At 41.3% G+C, this 23,281-nt stretch overlaps 1 long non-coding RNA gene and 1 gene segment (V, D, J or C); both read right to left on the minus strand.

Moving 5' to 3' along the window:
* LOC123943474 overlaps positions 1 to 23,281 on the minus strand; it is a 1,358,446-nt gene that overhangs the window by 1,038,553 nt on the left and 296,612 nt on the right.
* LOC123943814 lies at positions 236 to 22,903 on the minus strand. 2 transcript variants are annotated; one of them, XR_006818678.1, is made up of 4 exons: positions 22,610 to 22,903; positions 20,041 to 20,045; positions 16,354 to 16,366; positions 236 to 262 (listed from the first exon to the last, which is right to left on the minus strand). It is a non-coding gene; the product is annotated as an uncharacterized LOC123943814 (long non-coding RNA). The 2 variants fall into 2 exon arrangements; XR_006818679.1 differs by lacking the exons at positions 236 to 262; positions 16,354 to 16,366; positions 20,041 to 20,045 and adding exons at positions 9,022 to 9,032; positions 22,536 to 22,541.

The raw sequence follows: 23,281 nt of genomic DNA on the forward strand, positions 1-23,281 counted from the left end.
GCAAAGAAAGCTGGGGTAGCCATTCTCATATCAGACAAATTAGATTTTAAGCTAGACTGTAATTATAGATACAGAGGGACACTACATCGTGCTAAAATTTCTATCCACCAAGAAGATCTAACAATTGTAAACATCTATAACCCCAATTTGGGAGCAGTCGACAACATAAGCCAATTGTTAAGAGCAGCAAAAAGACATATTGTTAGTAATACCCAAATTGTAGGAGACCTCAACACCCCAGTATCAACAATAGACTCATCATCTAAGCAGAAAATCATCAAACAAGAGCTTTGAATGACCCACTAGACCAGTTGGACCTAACAGACATACACAGAACATTCCACCCTAAAAGAACAGAATACTCATTCTTCTCAAGCACTCATGGATGTTTCTCCAGAATAGACCACATACTGGGTCACAAATCGCGTCTCAACGGATACCAATAGACTGAGATTACTCCCTGAATATTCTCAGACCATAATGCTTTCAAAAGGAGCTCAATCACAAGGAAAAGCTTGGAAGGAATTCAAATTCTTGGAAGATAAAGACCATCCTACTCAAGAATGTTTGGATCAACCAGGAAGTCAAAGAAGAACTTAAACAATTCATTGAAACCAATGAGAATGAAAACACATCAGTCCAAAGCCATGGGACATGGCAAAGGTGGTCCTAAGGGGGAAATAAAGAGCCATCTAAGCCTCACTCACAAAAAAAAGAAAGAAAAATGAAAAATCATAAATACACCAACTACGTTACACCTTAAGGAACTGGAAATCAACAACAAATTAAGCCTAACCTATGCACTGGAATGGGAACAATTAAGATTAAAGCAGAGATCAGTGAATTAGAAACCAGAAATGCAGAGAACATATCAAAGAAAGTAGAAGCTGGGGGCGCCTGGGTGGCACAGTGTGTTAAAGCCTCTGCCTTCAGCTCAGGTCATGATCCCAGGGTCCTGGGATCAAACCCCACATCAGGCTCTCTGCTCAGCAGGGAGCCTGCTTCCTCCTCTCTCTCCCTGCCTGCCTCTCTGACTAGTTGCAATCTCTGTCTATCAAATAAATAAATAAAATCTTTAAAAAAAGAAAGTAGAAGTTGGTTCACTGAAAAAATTAATAAGAGCAATAAAACACTGGCCAGAATTATCCAAAGGAAAAGAGAACGGACCCAAATTATTAAATTATGAATGAAAGGGGAGAGATCATGACTAAACCAAGGAAATAGACACAATCATCAGAAATTATTATCATAAGCTATATGGCAATAAGGTAAGCAACCTAAAAGAAATGGTTGCATTTCTGCCAACCTATAAACTTCCAAGATTGAAACAGGAAGAAATTGACAACATGTATAGATCAATAACCAGTAACAAGATTGCAGCAATGATCACAAACCTCCCCAAAACAGGAGTCCAGGACATGCTGGTTTCTGTGGGGAATTCTACCAAATATTCAAAGAAGAAATAATACCTATTCTCCTGAACCTTTTTCAAAAAAATAGAAAGAGATGGAAACGTTCCAGACTCATTCTATGAGGCCAGAATTACCTTGAGCCCAAAACCAGGCAAAGACCTCATCAAAGGGGAGAATTTCAGACCAATATCCCTACTGGATATAGATGCCAAGATTCTCAACAAGATCCTAGCTAATAACATACAATAGTACATTAAAAGGATTATCCATGACAACCAGTGGGATTTTTTCCTGAGCTGCAAGATGCATTCAACACTTGCAAATCAGTCGATGTGATAGAACAAATGAGTAAGAGAGAAGAACAACATGTTCCTCTCAATTGATGCAGAAATAGCATTCAGTAAAATACAGCATCCTTTCCTGATTAAAACTCTTCAGAGTGTAAGGACAGAGGGAACATTCTTCAATTTCATAAATTCCGTCTATGAAAAACCCACAGCAAATGTCATCCTCAATGGGGAAAAGCTGAGAAATTTCCCCTTAAGATCAGGAACATGACAAGGATGCCCCCTCTCGCCACTATTGTTCAACATAGTGCTAGAAGTCTAGCAACAGCAATCAGAAAACAAAAAGAAATAAAAAACATGGTCAAAGAGTTAAGCTCTCTCTTTTAGCAGATGACATGATACTTTATGTGGAAAACCTAAAAGACTCCACCCGCAAACTGCTAGAACTCATACAACAATTCAGTAATTGGCAGGATACAAACCCAATACACAGAAATCAGTTGCTTTTATTCAAACTAACAATGAATCCTTGGAAAAAGAAGTTAGAGAATCGATTCCATTTACAATAGCACCAAAAATCTTAAGATACCTTGGAATAAACCTAACAAAAGAGGTAAAGGATCTGTACTCAAGGAAATACAGAACACTTATGAAAGAAATCAGAGAAGACAGAAAAAGATAGAAAATCATTTCATGCTCATGGTTCAGAAGAATAAATATCATTAATATATCTATGTCATACAATATATCTATTATATATCTATGGATCTCTATCATATCATATATGTATGTCATAATATGTGGTCAAGAGCGACCTATACTTTCAATGCCATCCTGATCTAAATACTATCAGCATTTTTCAAAGAGCTGGGAATAATAATCCTAAAATTTACACAGAACCAGAAAAGATCCTTAATCAAAAAGGAAATGTTGAAAAAGGAAAACAAAGCCGGGGGCATCACATTGCCTGAAGTCAAGCTTTACTACAAAGGTGTGATCACCAAGACAGTATGGTATTGGCATAAAAACAGACACATAGACCAGTGGAACAGAGTAGAGAGCCCAGATATGGACCCTCAACTCTATGCTCAAATAACCTTCAACAAAGCAGGAAAAAAATATCCAGTGCAAATAATACAGTCTCTTCAATAAATGGTGCTGGGAAAACTGGACAGCGATATGTAGAAGAATGAAACTCGACCATTCTCTTACACCATACACAGAGATAAGCTCTAAATGGATAAAAGACGTCAACATGAGGCAGGAATCTATCAAAATCCTAGAGGAGAACATGGGAAGTAACCTATTCAACATCAGCCACAACAACTGCTTTCAAGATATGTCTCCAAAGGCAAAGGAAGCAAAAACGAAAATGAACTTTTGGGACTTCATCAGGATCAAAAGCTTCTGCACAACCAAGGAAACAGTCAACAAAACAAAAAGGCAACCCACGGATTGGGAGAAAATATTTACAAATGACAGTACAGACAAAGGGCTGATATCCAAGATCTATAGAAAACTCCTCAAACTCAATACACACAAAAAAGATAATCATGTCAACAAATGGGCAGAGGATATAAACAGACACTTCTCCAAGGAAGACATTCAAATGGCTCACAGATAAATGAAAAAATGCTCATCATCACTAGCCATCAGGGAGATTCAAATCAAAACCACATTGAGATACCACCTTACACCAGTTAGAATGGCCAACATTAACAAGACAGTAAACAACATGTGTTGGAGAGGATGTGGAGAGAGGGGAACACTCTTACATGGTTGGTCAGAATGCAAGTTGGTGCAGCCACTTTGTAAAAGAGTGTGTAGATTCCTTAAGAAATTGAAAAAGAGTTATGCTATGACCCTGCAATTGCACTACTGGTTATTTACCTCAAGGATACAGATGTAGTGAAAAGAAAGGTCATCTGTACAACAATATTCATAACGTCCATGGTCACGGTCGCCAAACTGTGGAAATAACCAAGATGCCCTTCAACGGAAAAATGGATAAGGAAGATGTGGTCCATATACACGATGGATTATTATGCCTCCATCAGAAAGGATGAATATTGGGCGCCTGGGTGGCTCAGTGGGTTAAAGCCTCTGCCTTCGGCTCAGGTCATGATCCCAGGGTCCTGGGATCAAGCCCTGCATCGGCTCTCTACTCCATGGGAAGCCTGCTTCTTCCTCTCTCTCTGCCTGCCTGTGTGGCTAGTTGTGATTTCTCTCTGTCAAATAAATAAAATATTAAAAAAAGAAAGGATGAATACCCAACATTTGTAGCAACATGGACAGGACTGGAAGAGATTATGCTGAGCAAAATAAGTCAAGCAGAGAGAGTCAAGTATCATATGGTTTCACTTATTTGCGGAGCATAACAAAGAACATGAAGGACATGGGGAGATGGAGAGGAGAGGGAGTTGAGGGAAACTGGAAGGGGAGATGATCCATGAGAGACTATGAACTCTGAAAAACAACCTGACGGTTTTGAAGGGACGGGGGGTGGGAGGATGGGGAACGAGGTGGTGGGTAATAAGGAGGGTACGTATTGCATGGAGCACTGGGTGTGGTGCAAAAACAATGAATACTGTCACGCTGAAAATAAATAAATAAATAAATAAATAAATAAATAAATAAATAAATAAATAAATAATTACATAAATAAAAGAAGTATAGGTAGAAAAAAAAAGTCATAATCATCAAACTAAAAATGATTTCGTTAATGAAAGATGTCTCATTTAATGGTAAGTGACTAATCCATTTCCTTGGAAGCCATGGACAAGGTTCCATGATACCCTGTATCATTAATTTCACGGATAAAGAAGATGTAGTATATATATATACAATGGAATTTATTTCTCCATAAAAAATTTGCAAAGACATTGATGGAACTAGTAGGTATTATGCTAGAGTGAAATAAGTCGACCAGGGAGAGACAATTATCTACAACTGACACTACAGACAAAGGGCTCATATCCAAGATGTAGAAAGAACTCAAACTCAACACTCAAAAAAACAGATAGTCCCATCAAAAAATGGGCAGAAGACATGAACAGACACTTCTCCAAAGGAGACATACAAATAACCAGGAGGCACATGAAAAAGTTTTCATCATCATTAGCCTTCAGAGAAATTCAAATCAAAATTGGAAGGGGAGAGGAACCTTGAGAGACTATGGACTCTGAAAAACAATCTGAGGGTTTTGAAGGGGCTTGGAGTGGGAGGTTGTGGGAGCCAGGTGGTGGGTATTATGGAGGGCACATATGGTAAGTAGAACTGGGTGTGGTGCATAAACAATGAATTCTGTGATGCTGAAAAAAATTAATAAAAAAATAAATAAAGTACATACCAGTAACAACAACAACAACAAAACCACATTGAGATACTACTTTACACCAGTTAGAACGGCAAAAGTAACAATGCATATACAATGAATCTTGGAACACTGAAAAAAAAATGAAATAAAATTTAGAAAAAGAGAAGGCAAGAAACAACAAATGTTGGAGAAGTTGTGGAGAGAGGAGAAGCCTCTCACACTGTTGGGGAATGCAAGTTGATACAGCCACATTGGAAAAAAGTTGGTGTTCCTAAAAAAGATGAAAACAGAAATATTGTATGACCCAGTCATACTGTATATTGTATGCACCACTGGATATTTACCCCAAAGATATGAATTAGTGAAAAGAAGGGCCACATGAGCCCCAGTGTTCATAGCAGCAATGTCCACAATTGCCAAACTGTGGAAACAATTGAAATGCCCTTCAACAGAGAAATGGATAAGGAAGATGCAGTTCATATCTACAACAGAATATTACACATCCATCACAAAGGATACATACCCAACTTTTGTGTCAGCATGGATGGGACTGGAGGAATTTATACTGAGTGAAATAAGTTAAGTAGAGAAAGACCATTATAATAGGTTTCCCTTATTTGTGGAAGATAAGGAATAGCATGGAGGACATTAGGAGAAGGAAGGGAATAATGATGTTGTGGGAATCAGAGGGTGAAATGAACCACGAGAGACTATGGACACTGAGAAATACAGTGAGGGTTTTAGAGGGGAGGATGATGTGGATTGGGTTAGCCTGGGATGGATATTAAGGAGGGAACATCTTGCTTTTAGCCCTGGGTGTTATATGCAAACAATGAGTCTTGGAACACTACATCAAAAACTAATGATGTGCTGTGTGGTGACTAAAATAACATAACAATAAAAATATAAAATAAGTGTCTGGCCCTCAGTCATGAGTGTCTTTATCTTTGTTGTACCTTTCACCTCCTCAATCCAGCACAGATGAGACTTCCACAGGGTTGCTGACACAGGCAAGATGTGGGTTCTCACATCGTGTCTCTTGCACAGTAATACATTGTCGTGTCCTCAGAGTTCAGGCTGCTGATCTGTAGATAGGCTGTGCTGACATAGGTGTCCATGGAGAAAACAAATAGACTGGAAAATCCCTGGGCATGTGTTGGATTCCCAGTGTTGGTGTTGATCCATCCCATGGACTGCAGGCTCTTTCCTGGTGCCTGTTGCACCCAGTTCATTGCATAGCTGGTGACGGTGTACCCAGATGCCTTGCAGGAGACCTTCATGGATTCCCCCAGCTTCCTCACCTCAGGCTCAGACTGCACCAGCTGCACCTGGGAGTGGACATCCGTGGAGAGGGCATAGGAGGGGATGAAGTCATGCTGCCTGGCCCTGGTCCCCTCCTCTGCCAAAGGACTGGGGGAATCCCTTACCTGTAGCCAATATCACCAGGAAGAGGATTCTCCAGCTCCAGTCCATGGTGAGGTGTTGTGCTCTCACGGTTTCTACAAAGGATTGTGTGCAGTTGTTGGGTGATGTTCTCAGGACCCAAACATGTGTATATTTAAGCGAGTACACCTTGGCTCATTTGCATTTCACAAAGCAGAATATTTCATATCAGGAAATGGCTCATTCAGAGAGAAGACACATCAGAGGGGAAACACATTCCTGGGATTCTGAGGTCCCACATCTGAACAACTCTTTGAGGATATACACCCTTGCCACATCCCGGACTCTGGGTTACCAGGGCTCTTTCCACTGAGAATGAGCCCAAGTACAGAGTTGTGGAGGCTACTGGGTAAGGCAATTTCCTTAGGAGCAGAAGCGAGTGCTGATCTGGGAACAGGGGACCAGGGACGGCAAACCTGATGTGTCAGTCCCTGTGGACCAGTGTCTGTGATGCCCTGTGCACCTCCCTTCTCAGGTGGAGAAGTGGGGTCTGGGGAAAGAAACACCTGAACCTGAGTCAGGTCACCTGGATGATGTGTCTGATAGACCCAAATGCACATATTTAATGAAATGCTGGTAAACCTAACATAACGATGTGTATGAAGATTACATATTCCAACAGCGTCTCTTCTAATCAGCTAATGTGTTCAAATGTAAGCATCAAGAGTCATCCCCCTATTTAAGATAAAATGTCATGATTATCAAACTAAAAACTATTTAATTAATGAAAGATGTCTCATTTAATGGTAAGTGAGTAAACCATTTCCTTGGAAGCCACGAACAAAGTTCAATGATACTCTGTATCATTATTTTCATGGATAAAGAAGATGTGGTGTATATATACAATGGAATTTACTTATCCATAAAAAAATTTGTAAAGACATTGATGGAACTGGAAGGTATTATGCGAGAGTGGAATAAGTCGACCAGGGAGAGAAAATTATCATATAATTTCACTCATTTGCAGAATTTAAGAAACAAAATACAATCATGGGTTAATGGAGGTAAAAATAAAATAAGAAGAAATCAGAGAGTGAGAAAAACCATGAGAGACTCTTAAGTCTAGGAAACAAACTGAAGTTTGCTAGAGGTGAGGGGCTGGTGCCTGGGGTAAGTGGGTGATGGACATGAAGCATGATGTGTGATGTAATGAGCTCTAGGTGTTATATGCAGCCAACGAGTAACTGAACTTTACTCCAAAACTAATGAGACACTATATGTTAATTAAATTAATTTAAATTAAATTGAAAAAACCCTTTTCATTTGGAGATGCAAAGTAACAAGTACTAAATATGTAACAACAAACGAAATCCCCATTATTCATGTGTGACCTGAGAAATCTGGTTTCTGGCCAGATCTGTCAAAGCCTTAAAGTCTGTAGTTTGCCCATAAGCTGAACAACGGAAAGTCACCAGCTCTTCTCAGACCCCTCAGAGATGTTGTGATAGGATATCTTTGTCTGATCAGGCGTCTGTGAAAAATACCACTGCCTCGGTAGCGTATAAACTGTAGAAATGAATTCCATCAGAGTCATGAAAGATTGAAGTTCAATGTTAAGTCATGCAGCACATCCAGTCTCCCTCACTCAGCCTGTGCTGGGAGGGGGTTAGTCCCATTGATCTCCAGAATGTTGTGGACAGTAGGTCCAGGCTTCTCCTTAGAGGCTCATATTGCTCTCAGGGTCATGACGAGGAGCTCCAGGATTATGCTGAGATGGCCAACCCATAACCACCCCTCATCAAATATTTCCACATACTTTCTGATTTCTCTGGAACAAGATCTCTCCTTCCTTACAGTAGGAACAGGTTGAGAATTTTCCAAAATTTTCAGTTCTGCTTCATACTGATTAATGATTATGTCTTCATATCATTTGTTCTTACAACACTTTTCCATGAGAATTCAAGAGAAACCTTCTGATGCTTTAAGCCTTTGGTCAGAAATTCCCTCAGTCTCTTACCAAGTTGCACTCTCCCAGGTGCTTCCTTTCTGATCTCAATGCAAGCAAGCTCTCTACCAGTCTACAGCATAGGTTACCTCCTCTCCATTTCACAAAGGCACATTCCTCACCTTGTCTGTGACATCATCAGAGTGGCCCGTAATGTTTATGTCTTACCACATAGAGTCCTTAAGCATTTAGATATTCTCTAGGAAGATTGGGGCTTTCATTGTAGGTCTCTTCTTTCCTTCTGGTGTCTCCCATGAATCACCATTTATGACCCCTTCCTGACAATGTAGAGGTCTTCTGCACACATCACAGAAGCCTGCTAGCCCTTACCCATCACTCAGATTCAAACGGCTTCCACGATTTAGGTCCTTGTTACAGCAGCTCCACATTTCTCAGGATGGTATAACAGAGAGCATAAATCAGGTAGTTTAGAAATAAATTTCTCACATTTCTGGAGCCTTTCAAGTGCATGATCAAGGTATTGGCATATTCGCTGTGTAGTGAGTGCCTCCATCTGGATCATTGGGCATGTCTTTAAACTGTGTCTTCATATGGTAAATGGACAGTTTTGAGGATCCTGTGGGATTCCATTCCATTCCATAACCTAACATTCATATTCCATTCATAACCTAACATTCTCCAAGAGCCCTTACTCCTTTTCCATCTCATTGGACATTACATTAGAACACTTGAATTTGCAGGGGACATGACATATATTCAGATCATAGTTCAGGGAAAACTGTGACCCAAAAATTGAGTTTACAAATGTGCATATGCAGGGAATCTCAATTTACCAGGGCATAATCCACCCACAGATATATCCACAGGACCCACAGGAAAGTAGAGAAATATCTACAGGACCCACAAAAAATAGGAAAATTGAAGGTAGATGGTGAATTTATGAAGGTTCAGTGTGGAGATATCTGAGTTGAAGCTCTTGTGGAATTGGTGACAACCTTAGGGGTGTCCTACAAGTTTGTGTTTTAGGTCCAGAAGCCCCACGTCATCCCCCCAGGAATGAAAGGATGAACATTTGCTGTGCTTCCAAGGTGGGGAAAGATCCTCTTTAGAAACTTGCCAGATAATTCAAGAACTGGGGGAAGGTAAATGCCAACATCCAGTTCATTCTAGATTTTGCATGGTGTAAGGGAAGCACCCTCTCCTCTCTCCTCATCTGAGGCCTTCCTCTGTCACCTCAGTGAGGTGTAACCTGAGATTCTCTTGTGAGGATGACATCAATGGTCTCAGGTAAGGGATAGAAAGACCAAACATATACTGGAAATACCCATCTATACCAACACCTTATCCACCTATGAAAGGGAACTTCTATAATAATAATTAGAAAAAGCAAAGAAAGCTAGAAAACCAGAAGTTATTTTTGAATTCTATATGGAATCCATCCCAAAATGAGACAAAAGCAGGGACTTGAGAGGAAATGTCAGTGTTGTCGCATCAGTAGTTGATTCATTATTTTTTTTCTGAATCGTATTTTGGGCTATAGTTCCCAGGTTAGCCCCACTTTAGGGTTCTGACACCATGGTAAACATTCGTTATTGAGCTTCACTCTACAACTAGTTCCTGCTGAGGGTCAGAGTCATGGGTCTCAGAGTCCAGGATAGGTTGAGGGAGAAGTTACAATAGCGCAGAGTGAGGTCATGGTGACTTTATGTGGGATAATTGAAGGATAGCAACAGATGAGAAAGGCCCCAGTCTCTACCAGCCAGATCTGATGATTCATGTAGGTTTCCTGTGTGGAAGCCAGCAAACATGTTTCAAACACATTCCCCAAGGCTGCTCCTATAGACTCTAGAACATGACCCAGCAGTACTGCGATAGGTTTTTGTCTCTGGTAGTCAACCTGCAGGTCACACTGCCTGTTTCATTGGGGGGAAATCAGAGAGTGTATCCCATCAGGTGGGCTGCCTTTCCACGCCTCCAGATGGACAGTTCCTGATCACCAGTCCACCCACTTGGATAATGAGCCATAGGATAAACTGTAACTAGGAGGACAAGGACACAGTTTGGGTAGATGTCCTGGGGGTATTTTCATAACCATGTGGAGGCATGTGTTCCCACTGAGGGCAGAGAACAGACACTAAGCTCTCAGAAAGCCTGGGCTGTGCAGGTGCTTCTCAGGGACGATGAGAATTCCTGCAGATCCTTTTTGGAGAAAGAAAAACAGGATATGGATAAGGTTGATGATGGAAAGTTCCCTAAGGAATGGTGAGATCTCATCCACACGTAGAAAATATTATCTCGTTCTGGTTGGCTGCATGGAGAATATGAGAAAATAGAGAATGAAGAAATAACCATATATATCCCTGAGTGAGTCTAGAGAGGCTAGTGGGAAACCACCCATCTCAATAGAAAGCTCCCCCCCCCCCCAACTGCCCCTGCTTCTGGGTCTGATTTTTGTCTGTTGTTCTTGAGTGTACCCTGCTGATATGAGCACCCCCTGGTGTCCTGAGCACCTCAAGAGAACTGAACTATCTGATCCTCTGTCCTAAGCACTCCCTGGTGCCCTGAGAGCCCCCTGGTGTTCTGAGTGACTCCTGGTGACTTGAGCACCTGTTGGGAACCTGAGCTCCCTCTGGTGACCAGAGGGCCTCCTGGGGCCTCGAGCACCCTCGCAGCCTAGCTACTCTTGTTTCCCTGAAGGAAAGTTTGTGTCTGGGCCCATCCCAAATGTGTACACACTGGGTACACACATTACAGTAACAAACAGTGGTGTCCTCAGCTCTCAGGCTCTTCATATGCAGAATCAGCATGTTATTGCCATTGTCTCAGGAGATTGTGAATTGGCCCTTCACGGTGTCTTCATGAAATATGTAACTACCATCACTCATAATGGCTGAGACCCACTGCAGCCCCTTCCCTAGAGCTTGGCAGACCCAACTCATGCTGTAGCCACTGAAAGTGAACCCAGAGGCTGAACAGTAGTTTCTCAGCGACCCCCCAGGCTTCACCAGGTCTCCCCCAGACTCCACCAGTTATACCTCCCAATGGACACCTGCAGACACAAGACATCCTGGTCAGGAAACTGTCCTTCACTCACTGCTTTTCTTACTCATATCCACTTTTTTATTCAATGTCTCTTGTTCTCTGTAAATTACCTTTGAAAAGAGTAACAAGGAAAACCCAGCCAAGAATAAACTCCACAATGAGCTGTCTGTGTTCTGTCCTGAACACTGAATGGAAAACTTGGGAATCCCAAGACTGGGGCTCCCATCCCAGCTGCAGGCTTGGGGCTGAGCTTGTTTAATCAGCAGAAGGTGAACTCTATTTGCATGACCCTTGACTATATTGCCAGCATGGTATCTATACTGACAGAGAGGACAGTGACCAAAGCAGGTATGAAGGCCTTTGATTTGGTGATGCTGACAGGATTTGGGAAAAGATGAAGTTTGATTATATGATTTTCAGAGTAACTGCTTGATTTCCAGTTACCAGTTTGATTTCACATAGTCACACATATCGGGGGTGTAGATATCATGTTTACCCTTAAAGTGACATAATCCTACACCCAGAATTGTGGAGGGTTTGTGAAGTGTCCAAGAACACTCAGGTGAGAGTGAGCCCTGGGATTTGGACCTGTGCTCCTCCAACAGGACCTAGTACCCACCTTGAGTCCCCTGCAGGACAGAGAGCACAGGCTCATGGGGAACGTTGGATCTGGCCTCTAGTGAGGACAAGATGACTTTGTTCTAGAATTTACCTGAGATACAGACTCAGGGTGCATGCAGGTGTTCTTCCTACTCTCTATGGTTTTACTGTCACTGTCTTCATCCCAAGTCATCCCTGGGAGTATTTGTAATAGTTTTGATGACTGTGTTTGACGCAGGATGAACTGCACACAGGCAGAGAGAGCGATATGAGAAACACAGGTATCAGAATCAACAGTATCCAGAAAAAGAAAATCCATTTTCCAGAAAATTTCCTGTATTGGCAATTCTTCCTTCCTCATTCCTTCTTCACTCTGTCCCCACATTACTATTGATCTTCATGTTACCTTACACTAGCTTTAATTTTCTAGAATATATAATTTTGTAATTGTATGAAATGTACCTTTTTTTCTAGGGCTTCCATTGCTGAGCCAAATACTTGACAATACCCCCATAATTATTAAGTTTTTTATGATGGGCAGCTTTCCAAAGATGACATAGAGTGCAATGTATCCACTTTTAAGCTGATGACTGGGATTGGAATTGTTCCCATGTTTCTGTATTTTATTTTCATTTATGTATGTATGTATGTATGTATTTATTTATTTATTTATTTTAGTTACCATACAGTACATCATTAGTTTTGATGTAGTGTTTCTGTATTTCAATAAACTCACTACTCAGATTGGAGTTGCAAGAGCTAAAGAAATAAATAGAACCAACTTCAGATCAACAAATTTCGTGTCAATATACCTTCTAATTCTGTTCATGAGACAAACAATAAACTTAAACTCTCAGGCGTGACAAGTACTCACAGGAGCTAAGAACCAGCGTCTTGGCATATTGTAAATGCAGATCCCTGATGACAAATAAACTGTCACAAGGTTTAGATAGAATATTTAATGGATTTCTTGTCATCATTTAGCTAAAGGTGTTATAGTGTGAGGTTCTCCAGGACCATATCATTAAATCAATCCTGTCCTCATGTATTCCTAACATGTACGATGGGGACAAATCATGAAAAGCCTCCCCACAGCCCGGTGGTCCTGAAAGGATGGGAGGAAGATGACTCAGAGCAGGAATGCATGGAGATGCATGCATCCTGTGTCCACCACAGGAGCCTCGCCAGACGGCAGAGGGCTATCAGACCCTGGGAGACACGCACCCCACCCCACCCCCCACCGAGAGGTGTGCACCAGCCCAGGACTCTTAGACCTGCGCAGTGCTATCAAAGCTGGAGATGCGTGCACCCCACATCCTCCCCTGGGAGAGGTGTGCGCCACCCGGCACACCCAGCATGGGCCACAGGGGAAACCTGTGTGTGATCACTACTTGGAACCTCTCTGGTGGTCTGGAGCTGCCAAGAGAGCTGCTGCTGCCGTGGTTTTGGGTACAAGGAGGAGATCCTCCATCCCCAGGAACCGCAACTCGGAACCGACTCTGCCAGCAGCTCTGCAGAGCATTCTGCGGCTTCTCTCCGAGAGGGATTTTGGGTGCAGTTTGTTTTCCTCTAAACCTCCAAAAACTGTCAAAAGCTGTCAAGGCGAGAGATAAACAAACAAACAACAACAACAACAACAACAAACGGAAGAAACAAACATAAAAAAGTCCAGAGAACAAAAGCCTGGAAAACCGGTTTCCTCAGAGCTCACCCCTTTGAGGGGGTGGGAGGACTTATCTCAAGGAACATCATTGAATGAAAACCCACGTGGCAGAACCCTCCTCCCAGAAAACCATCCACAAAGAAAAAAAAAAAGATGACAAAAGAACAACCACCACTATTTCTTAGATATAACTTTTATTTTTAACTTGTTCCCACTATTCTGGTTCATTTTTTTATATAGATAAATTTTTAACCTATTTACCATCACAGTGAGATGTCCAGTACATCAAATTCCATAATAACCTTCTAACCTGAACTTTTTGATACATACACCCGTGTTTTTCTTTGCTTTCTAATTTTTTTTAATTTTTAATTTTTTTAAAGTTTAGTTTACTTTAGTCTAGTTTAGTCTCTTTTTATTTTTATTTTCTAATATTCATATAGAGTTAAATTTCAAGGTAACCCCCTTTCCCCAATGAATGCTACCCTTATATGGAAACCAATTTTTAATCCCCTTTATCTTAGGAAAGTTGAGTCCTTTAACAAAGATATCAAGATACATGCAGGAAGAATCAAAATAAACTTCCGTGCCCACACCGAGAATTTATAACCACTGTCCCAGCTTTTTCTTCTGCCAGTGTTTCTGTGTATTTGTGTTTGTCCTGATAGAATATAAATCTTATACTTGGGGTTCTTTTTGATGAAATTATTCTTTTTTTTGCATATATATATATGTATATATATATATATATATTTTCTCTCTCTCTCATCATATATTTTTATCAGTCTTTTTGTTTGTCTGTTTTTGTTTGTATACTTCATATATTTACCTTGGGGCCCATTTGGGCTGAGGCTTCTCTCTTATCTTCCCTTTTTTTCCTCTCTCTCTCTCTCTATCTCTCTCTCTCTTTTTCTTTTTCTTTTCTCTTTTCTCTCATTTGGGGTGGAATCCTAATTGCTCAGAAGTGTTCCAGGGTGCACCTTACTGCACCACAGTCGATACATCATGCTACATCCATTCAGTCATTGTTCACCAAAATGACTAGGAGGAGGAATGCCCAGCAGAAGTAAAATTCAGAGGATGGGCTTTCTAGAGCAGAGGTAATGGCTAACGACATAGACAATATGTTGGAAAAGAAATTCATGTTAACAATTATCCAGGCAAAAGCTAGGTTGGAGAAAGCCATGGATGACCAAACGGAATTGGTTAGGGAAGAACTGAAAGCCACAAGGGATGATGTTCACAATCTTAGGGCAGAACTGAAAGCCAAAGGGATGATGTTCACAAAGCTCTCAATGAGTTCCAATATAATCTAAATTCTCTAAAAGCTAGGGTAACTGAGACAGAAGATAGAATTAGTGATTTGGAGGACAAACAGATAGAGAGAAAGGATGAGGAAGAAGCCTGGAACAAACAGCTCAGAAGCAACGAAAACAGAATCAGGGAAATAAATGATGCCATGAAACGTTCCAGAGTCAGAAATATTGGAATCCCTGAAGGGGAGGAGAAAGAGAGAAGTCTAGAAGATAGAGTGGAAGAAGTTGTCTATGAAAATTTTCCCAAACTTGCGAATGGAACAAGCGTTCATGTACTAGAGGCAGAACGATCTCCCCTCAAGATTATAGATCCTAAAAAAAACATCAAGACACCTGATACTAAAATCGAAAAATCATAATTGTAGATACAATCTCTTGAAAGCAGGTAGGACAAAGAGGCTCCTTACCTACAGAGGAAAGCCCATCAGAATAACGTCAGACCTATTACAGAGTCCTGGCAAGTCAGGAAGGGCTGGCAAGATATATTCAGTGTATTAAATGAGAAGAACATGCAGCTAAGAATACTTTATACAGCAGGACTGATATTCAGAATGGATGGCGAGATAAAGAGTTTCCAAGACCGGCAAGCCATAAAAGACTATGTAACCACCAAGCAAACACTGCAAGAAATATTAAGGGGAGTTCTATAAAAGAGAAAATATCCTAAAAATATCATTGAACAGAAATATGGAGACAACCTACAGAAAGAAAGACTTCAAAGGTAACAAGATATCAATAAAATCATATCTATAGATAATCACTGTCAATGTGAATGGCCTAAATGTGCCCATAAAACGACACAGGGTTGCAGATTGGATAAAAGGACAGGACCCATGCATATGTTGTCTTCAAGAGACCCATTTTGAACCTAAGGATACACCCAGACTGAAAGTGATGGGATGGAGTAGCATCTTTCATGCCAATAGGCCTCAAAAGAAGGCCGGGGTAGCGATTGTCATATCAGATAAATTATATTTTTTAACCTAAATACTCTAGTCAGAGATACAGAAGGACACTACATAATTCTTAAAGGGACTATCCACCAAGATGATCTAACAATTCTAAATATCTACGCCCCCAATATGGGAGGAGCCAATTACATAAGAAAACTATTAATAAAGATAAAGAGTCATATTGATATGAATACATTGATAGTAGGAGATCTTAATATGCCTCTCTCAGTAATAGATCTTCGAAGCAGAAACTTAATAAAAAACAAAAGCATTGAATGAAATATTGGACCAGATGGACCTCATAGATCTATACAGAACATTCCACCCTAAAACAACAGAATACTCACTCTTCTCAAGTGCACATGGAAGCTTCTCCAGAATAGACCACATACTGAGTCACAAAGCAGGACTCAACCAATATCAAAAGACTGACATTATTCCCTGCATATTCTCAGATCACAATGCTTTGAAACTGGAACTCAATCACAAGGAAAAGTTCAGAAGGAACTCAAAAACCTGGAAGCTAAAGACCACCTTGCTTAAGAATGCTTGGATCAACCAGGAGATCAAAGATGAACTTAAACAATTCATGGAAACCAATGAGAATGAAGAGACTTCGGTCGAAAACCTATGGGGGGGGCGCCTGGGTGGCTCAGCAGGTTGAGCCTCTGCCTTCGGCTCAGGTCATGATCCCAGGGTCCTGGGATCGAGCCCCACATCGGGCTCTCTGCTCTGCAGGGAGCCTGCTTCCTCCTCTCTCTCTGTCTGCCTCTCTGCCTAGTTGTGATCTCTCTCTGTCAAATAAATAAAATATTAAAAAAAAAAAAAGAAAACCTATGGGATACAGCAAAGGCTGTCCTAAGGGGGAAATACATAGCCATCCAAGCCTCCCTCAAAAAAATTGAAAAATCCACCACACACCAGCTCTCTCTACACCTTAAGGAACTGCAGAATCAACAACAAATCAAACAAAATTCACACACAAGAAGGGAAATAATCGAGATTAGAACAGAGATCAATGAGGTAGAAACCAGAGATACAGTAGAACGTGTCAATGAAACTAGAAGCTGGTTTTTTGAAGAATTAATAAGATCCATAAACCACTGGACACACTAATCCAAAAGAAAAGAGAGAATTCCAAGTTAATAAAATTATGATTGAAAAAGGAGAGATCACAACTAACACCAAGGAAGTAGAAACAATCATAAGAAATTAGTACCCACAGTTATATACCAATAAGCTAAGCAAACTAGATGAAATGGATGCATTCCTGGAAAACTATAAACTCCCAAAATTGAACCAGGAAGAAACTGACAACCTGAATAGACTGATATCTAGTAACGAGATTGAAGCAGTGATCAAAAACTTCCGAAAAAACAAGAGCCCAGGACCTGATGGATTCCTGGGGAATTCTACCAAACATTCAAAGAAGAAATAACACCAATTCTCCTGAAGCTGTTCCAAAAAATTGAAACAGAAGGAAAACTTCGAGACTCTTTTTATGAAGCCAGCATTACCCTGATCCCAAAACCAGGCAAAGACCCTACCAAAAAGGAGAATTTCAGACCAATATCACTGCTGAATAGGAGTGCTAAGATTCTCAACAAGATCCTAGCAAACAGGATCCAGCACCACGTTAAAATGTGGACAGGTCTGATGTTATTCTGATGGGCTTTCCTCTGTAGGTAAGGAGCCTCTTTGTCCTACCTGCTTTCAAGAGATTGTATCTAATTATGATTTTTCAATTTTACTATCAGGTGCCTTGATGTTTTTTTAGAATCGATAATCTTGAGGGGAGACTGTTTTGCCTCTAGTTCGTGAACACTGGTTCCATTCGCGAGTTTGGGAAAAGAAAATCTTCAACAAAACAGGAAAAAATATACAGTGGAAAAAAGACAGTCTCTTCAATAAATGGTACTGGGAAAACTGGACAGCTATATGTAGAAGAATGAAACTCGACCATTCTCTTACACCATACACAAAGATAAACTCGAAATGGATAATAGACCTCAACATGAGACAGGAATCCATCATAATCCTAGAAGGTAACATAGGCAGTAACCTCTTCAATATCAGCCACAGCAACTTTTTCAAGACATGTCTCCAAATGCAAAGGGAACAAAAGCGAAAATGAACTTTTGGGACTTCATCAAGATGAAAAGCTTCTGCACAGTAAAGGAAACAGCAACAAACAAAGAGGAACCATCGGAATGGGAGAAGATATTTGCAAATGATGGTACAGACAAAAGGTTGATATCCGTGGTACATATACACGATGGAGTATTATGACTCCATCAGAAAGGATAAATACCCAACTTTTGTAGCAACATGGGCGGGACTGGAAGAGATTATGCTGAGTGAAATAAGTCAAGCAGAGAGAGTCAAGTATCATATGGTTTCACTTATTTGTGGAGCATAACAAAGAACATGGAGGACATGGGGAGATGGAGAGGAGAGGGTGTTGAGGGAAACTGGAAGGGGAGATGAACCATGAGAGACTATGGACTCTGAAAACAACCCGAGAGTTTTGAAGGGGTGGAGTTAGGATGTTGGGGAACCAGGTGGTGTGTAATAGGGAGGGCACTTATTGCATAGAGCACTGGGTGTGGTGCAAACACAATGAATACTGTTACGCTGAAAAGAAATATAAAAAAAAAAGTGAAAAAAAAAGTTGACTTGGACCACCGGTGGAGGAGGGGCAGTGACACATGAGGGTCTCCCCTGACCCAGGTTCGTGGGAGCACCTGAGGCTAAGACAACGTCATCAAGTAAGAGTGCTTGTAGTCTGAAGCCTTCCACCACATTAACGACTGTCACCTGAGTAGAGAAGAAGAGTGTACTTGAGAGTAGAAGTAGATTCTATTTGGGGGGGCTCAAGGACATCACAGTGTTGATCATGGAACAGAAACAGGGGATCTCTGGATGAATCTGAACCCTTGTGTGGCTACAGCAGAGACACATTTCACTGCTGCTACCCAGACAGCCCGTTTCCCAGTGGAGCCAGGAAGATAGTCACACACTCCACAGCACAGGCGTCACAAAGAGAGGGTGTGATCATCTACACTAAGCATGAAACATAACAATATAATCTGAAGTGCCCTGTGCATAGTAGACATTCATGAAAACCCATCATAATTCCAGGGGCTCTGTACCATTGGCAAACCTCTATGTTCCACCGGCCCTCTATTCTCTTGTGGTTCAAGTCCTGGGTGTGCAAGTTTGGGGACAGCAGCTCCATGTACAAATCATGTGGAAATTTGTCAAAGCTGCGTCACCCCACTGTATTTGGTAATTCGAGCTGCTCCACTCATCATGAGTGGATTTAACTTCCCTGAAACACTTTCCCGACCAGGTATGTTCACGTGTAAAGGACATAATAGAATGGCAGAGCTGTCAGATTTTGTCATCGCTCCAATCAGTGTCATCACCCTGGGAACTTCCTGGGAGAACCCTCACCTCTCACTGACACATTTACACAAGTAACACCTTCTCTGGTCCTGAAACAACACTTCACACCTGTGTGACAGGTGTTAAGGTCACCCCCTTTAACCTGTGTCCTCATAACTGCACTCAGTGATTTAGATCAGTGCTCTGTGAAGGCGCTTCTCTCATTGTCTTCATGAACAGAGCTGTGGATGCAGGATCTTGTCCCCTGGCTCCCCTGTAGGTTTTTAATGTGAATTAAAAAATAAACACATTACCTGCCTGGTAGAGGGATTGAAGAATGTGAGAAGTTAGCAGATTCAGTTATGAGGACACATCTGGACCCTGTGTTAGGGCCTGGAAGAGTGGACTGACCAGCTCAGGGACGGTAGACGGGAAGAGATATCCAGAGCATCCAGGTCCAGGGGTGTTTCAAACTCACAATTTGTTCTCTGGATCCTTAATCTGCTCATACAGAGGTGAGTGTGCACCTTGACTCCCGTGTGTGTGTGGACTTCAATAAAGAGTAGCTGATATCACTGCTCAGAGGGAAGGACACAAACAGGAGTGTTTATATTTATGTGGGTGCAGGTGGGTTGCTATGGGGTTCTCATCCCCAGGATCACAATGGGCATGTGGGGGTGACAGGTGTTTGTGGTGTGGACATTGTCAATGACACTCTGGCTGGATACTAGGGTGTGTTTCCTGATTAGTTCAGAGACACATTAAGCAAAGGATTGCATTAACCTCTGAAAGGAGAACACAGGCAGTAACCTCTTAGATCCTCAACTGCAGAACTTCTTGCAAGATGTGTCTCTAAAGGCAAGGAAAACAAAGTGAAAGGAATTTTGGGACTTCACCAAGATAAAAATCTTCTTCAATGTAAAGGAAACAGTCAACAAAACTGAAAGGCAACCTATGGAATGGGAGAAGATATTTGCAAATGACACCTCAGACAAAGGTTTGATATCCAAGATCTATAAAGAACTTACCAGAGTGAGCACCCTAAAAACAAATAATGTAGTCAAAAAACGTGGAGAAGGCATGAATAGACAGTTCTACAGAGAGACATACGAATGGCCAACAGACACATGAAAAAATGATCCACATCTCTTGCCACCATGGAAATATAAATCAAAACCACAATAAGTCATTACCTTTCATGATTTAGAAAGAATAAAATTAAAAAGACAGGGAAAACAAATGTTGGGGAGGATGTGGAGAAAGGGGAGCCCTCTGACGCTGTTGGTGGGAATGCAAGTTGATACAGCCACCTTGGAAAACAGTGTGTAGATTCCCCAAAAACTTAAAAATAGAACTACCCTATGACTCAGCAATTGTACTACTGGATATTTTCCCCAAAGATACAGATGTAGTTAAAAAGGGGGCACATGAACCCCAATGTTCATAGGATTAATGTCCACTATAGTGAAACTGTGGAAGGAGCTGAGATGTCATTTCACATATGAATGGATAAATAAGATGTGGTCCAAACATACAATGGAATATTACTCAGTCACCAGAAAGGATGAATACCTACCATTTCATTGATTTGGATGGAAACAGAGGGTGTTATGTCAAGTAGAATAAGTCAAGCAGAAAAAAATAATTATCCTATGGTTTCACCTCTATGTGGAACATAAGGAATAGTGAGGAGGACCACAGAGAAAGTCAATTATAATACGGTTTTACTTACTTGTGGAGCATAAGGAATAACACAGAGGACATTAGGAGATTAAAGGAAAACTGAATTGCGGTAAATTGGAGGGGGATATGAAGCAGGAGCGATGGTGTACTCTGGGAAATAAACTGAGGGTTTTGCAGTGGAGGGGGTGGAGGGATGGGTGAGCATGGTGGTGGGTGTTAAGGAGGACACGTTAGGCATGGAACACTGGGTGTGGTGCATAACCAGTGAATCTTGGAACAGTGAAGAATAAAAAACCTCAGGGAGGGAGACAAACCATGAGAGACTCTGGATTCTGGGAAACAAACAAGGATTACAGAAGTGAGGGTGGTGGGGGATGGGGTAGCCAGGTGATGAGGATTAAGGAGGGCAGGTGATAAGATGTGCACTGGGTGTTATACACAAGTAGTGAATCTTTGAACACTACATCCGAAACTGATGATGGACTATATGTAAGCTATGTGAACATTAGAAAAGAATACAGGCTTTTTTTCCATGTTTTTAAAAAATTTCTTTTCAGTATTCCAGAATTCATTGTTCATGCACCAAGGAAATAAGGGCTTTGAATGACACACTGGACCAGATAGACTTCTTTGTGATTTATTTGGACCCTTTCTCTTTCATTTTGGTAAATTTACGTAGGGGATTCTCAGGTGTATTGTGGTTTTTTTTCCCCAAAGTATCACGTGACGTGATGAGCACAGCGTTTTATACTGAACAGATGGAGCATTGGATATTATATCAAAAGCCAATGATGTAATATAGCTTGGTTAATTGAATTAGAAAAAAAACATATGCAGAACCTTATTTCTTTGATCTGTTCTGTGTTTCTTAGTTTCTATATAATCACTTTCTGCTCTAATCTTGCTATTTCTTTCCTTCTGCTATATTTAGGATTCAGTTGCTGTTTCTCTAGCACCTTTAGGTGTAATGTTACGTTGTTTATTTGAGATTTTTCTTGAGGTGCTCCTGTATGGTGTGTATTTTTGTCTTAGGACCACCTTTGCTGCAGAGAAATGACAGGATGGTGATAATGGTTTTCTACTCTTTTCTTAAATTTAATTTTATTTTTTCAGTGGAGGTTTTATACTCGTCTGTGTGTGTGTGTGTGTGTGTGTGTGTGTGTGTGTGTGTGTGTGGTCTTCTGGCCCCGCTGGAGGTTCTTGTGATCCACAGTGAGTGCCACTGAAATTCTTATGAAGGTTTTGTTGACCTGCATCAGGATATTTGAATTTTTTTGGTATTTAAAACAAGAGGAAGCTAATGTAACTGACTCTTTGTTTTGGAAGATTAGTATATTTGTCTTCCTTAGAAACAACTAAGTTTCTAAGTCAGAGAGTTAATAGGTAAGCACAGAATAACGTCAAGTAGGTTCCCTTGGGGAAACTGCTCTATGGAGAGGAAACCCCAGACCCTGATAGGAAACGTGCCATAGACTCCATCTGCACCTGCTCCTGAGATTAAAGACAGAATTGGTGAGGAGTGTGCACCCTCTGCTGGTCTGATACTCTTGCAGTTTGAGATTTGTGTCTGGGCTCACACTGATGTCCCCTCACTGTGTCACTTGCACAGTAATACACGGCCGTGTCCTCGGCTCTCAGGCTGCTCATCTGCAGATACAGCGTGTTCTTGCCATTGTCTCTGGAGATGGTGAATCGGCCCTTCACAGAGTCTGTGTAGTATGTGCTACTTCCACCAGTATTAATATCTGCGACCCACTGCAGCCCCTTCCCTGGAGCCTGGCGGACCCAGCTCATCCATTAGCTACTGAAGGTGAATCCAGAGGCTGCACAGGAGAGTCACAGAGACCCCCCAGGCTTCACCAGGTCTCCCCCAGTCTCCACCAGCTGCACCTCACACTGGACACCTGCAGACACAAGACATCCCAGTTAGGAAACTGTCACACATCCATGGTTTCTCTCACTCATATCCACTCACATACTCAATGTCTGTTGTTCTCCAGAAATTACCTTTTAAAAGAGCAACAAGGAAAACCCAGCCATGCACAAACTCCATGGTGAGTTCTCCGTGTTCTGTCCTGATCAGTGAAAAGGACACCTGGAAATCCCAGGGCTGGGACTCCTCTCTGGGCTGCGCTGTTTTATTCAGTGGATGGAAAACCCTATTTGCATGTTCTCTGCGTATATAGTTAGCTCCAGATATAGGTTCAATTCTTAACAAGTTACAAACAAAGACTGCATTGTTTGTGGATCACTTTGGTTGGATGGCGCTTTGA

This window comes from Meles meles, chromosome 6 (genome assembly GCF_922984935.1).
Source record: "Meles meles chromosome 6, mMelMel3.1 paternal haplotype, whole genome shotgun sequence".
Classification (NCBI taxonomy): domain Eukaryota; kingdom Metazoa; phylum Chordata; class Mammalia; order Carnivora; family Mustelidae; genus Meles; species Meles meles.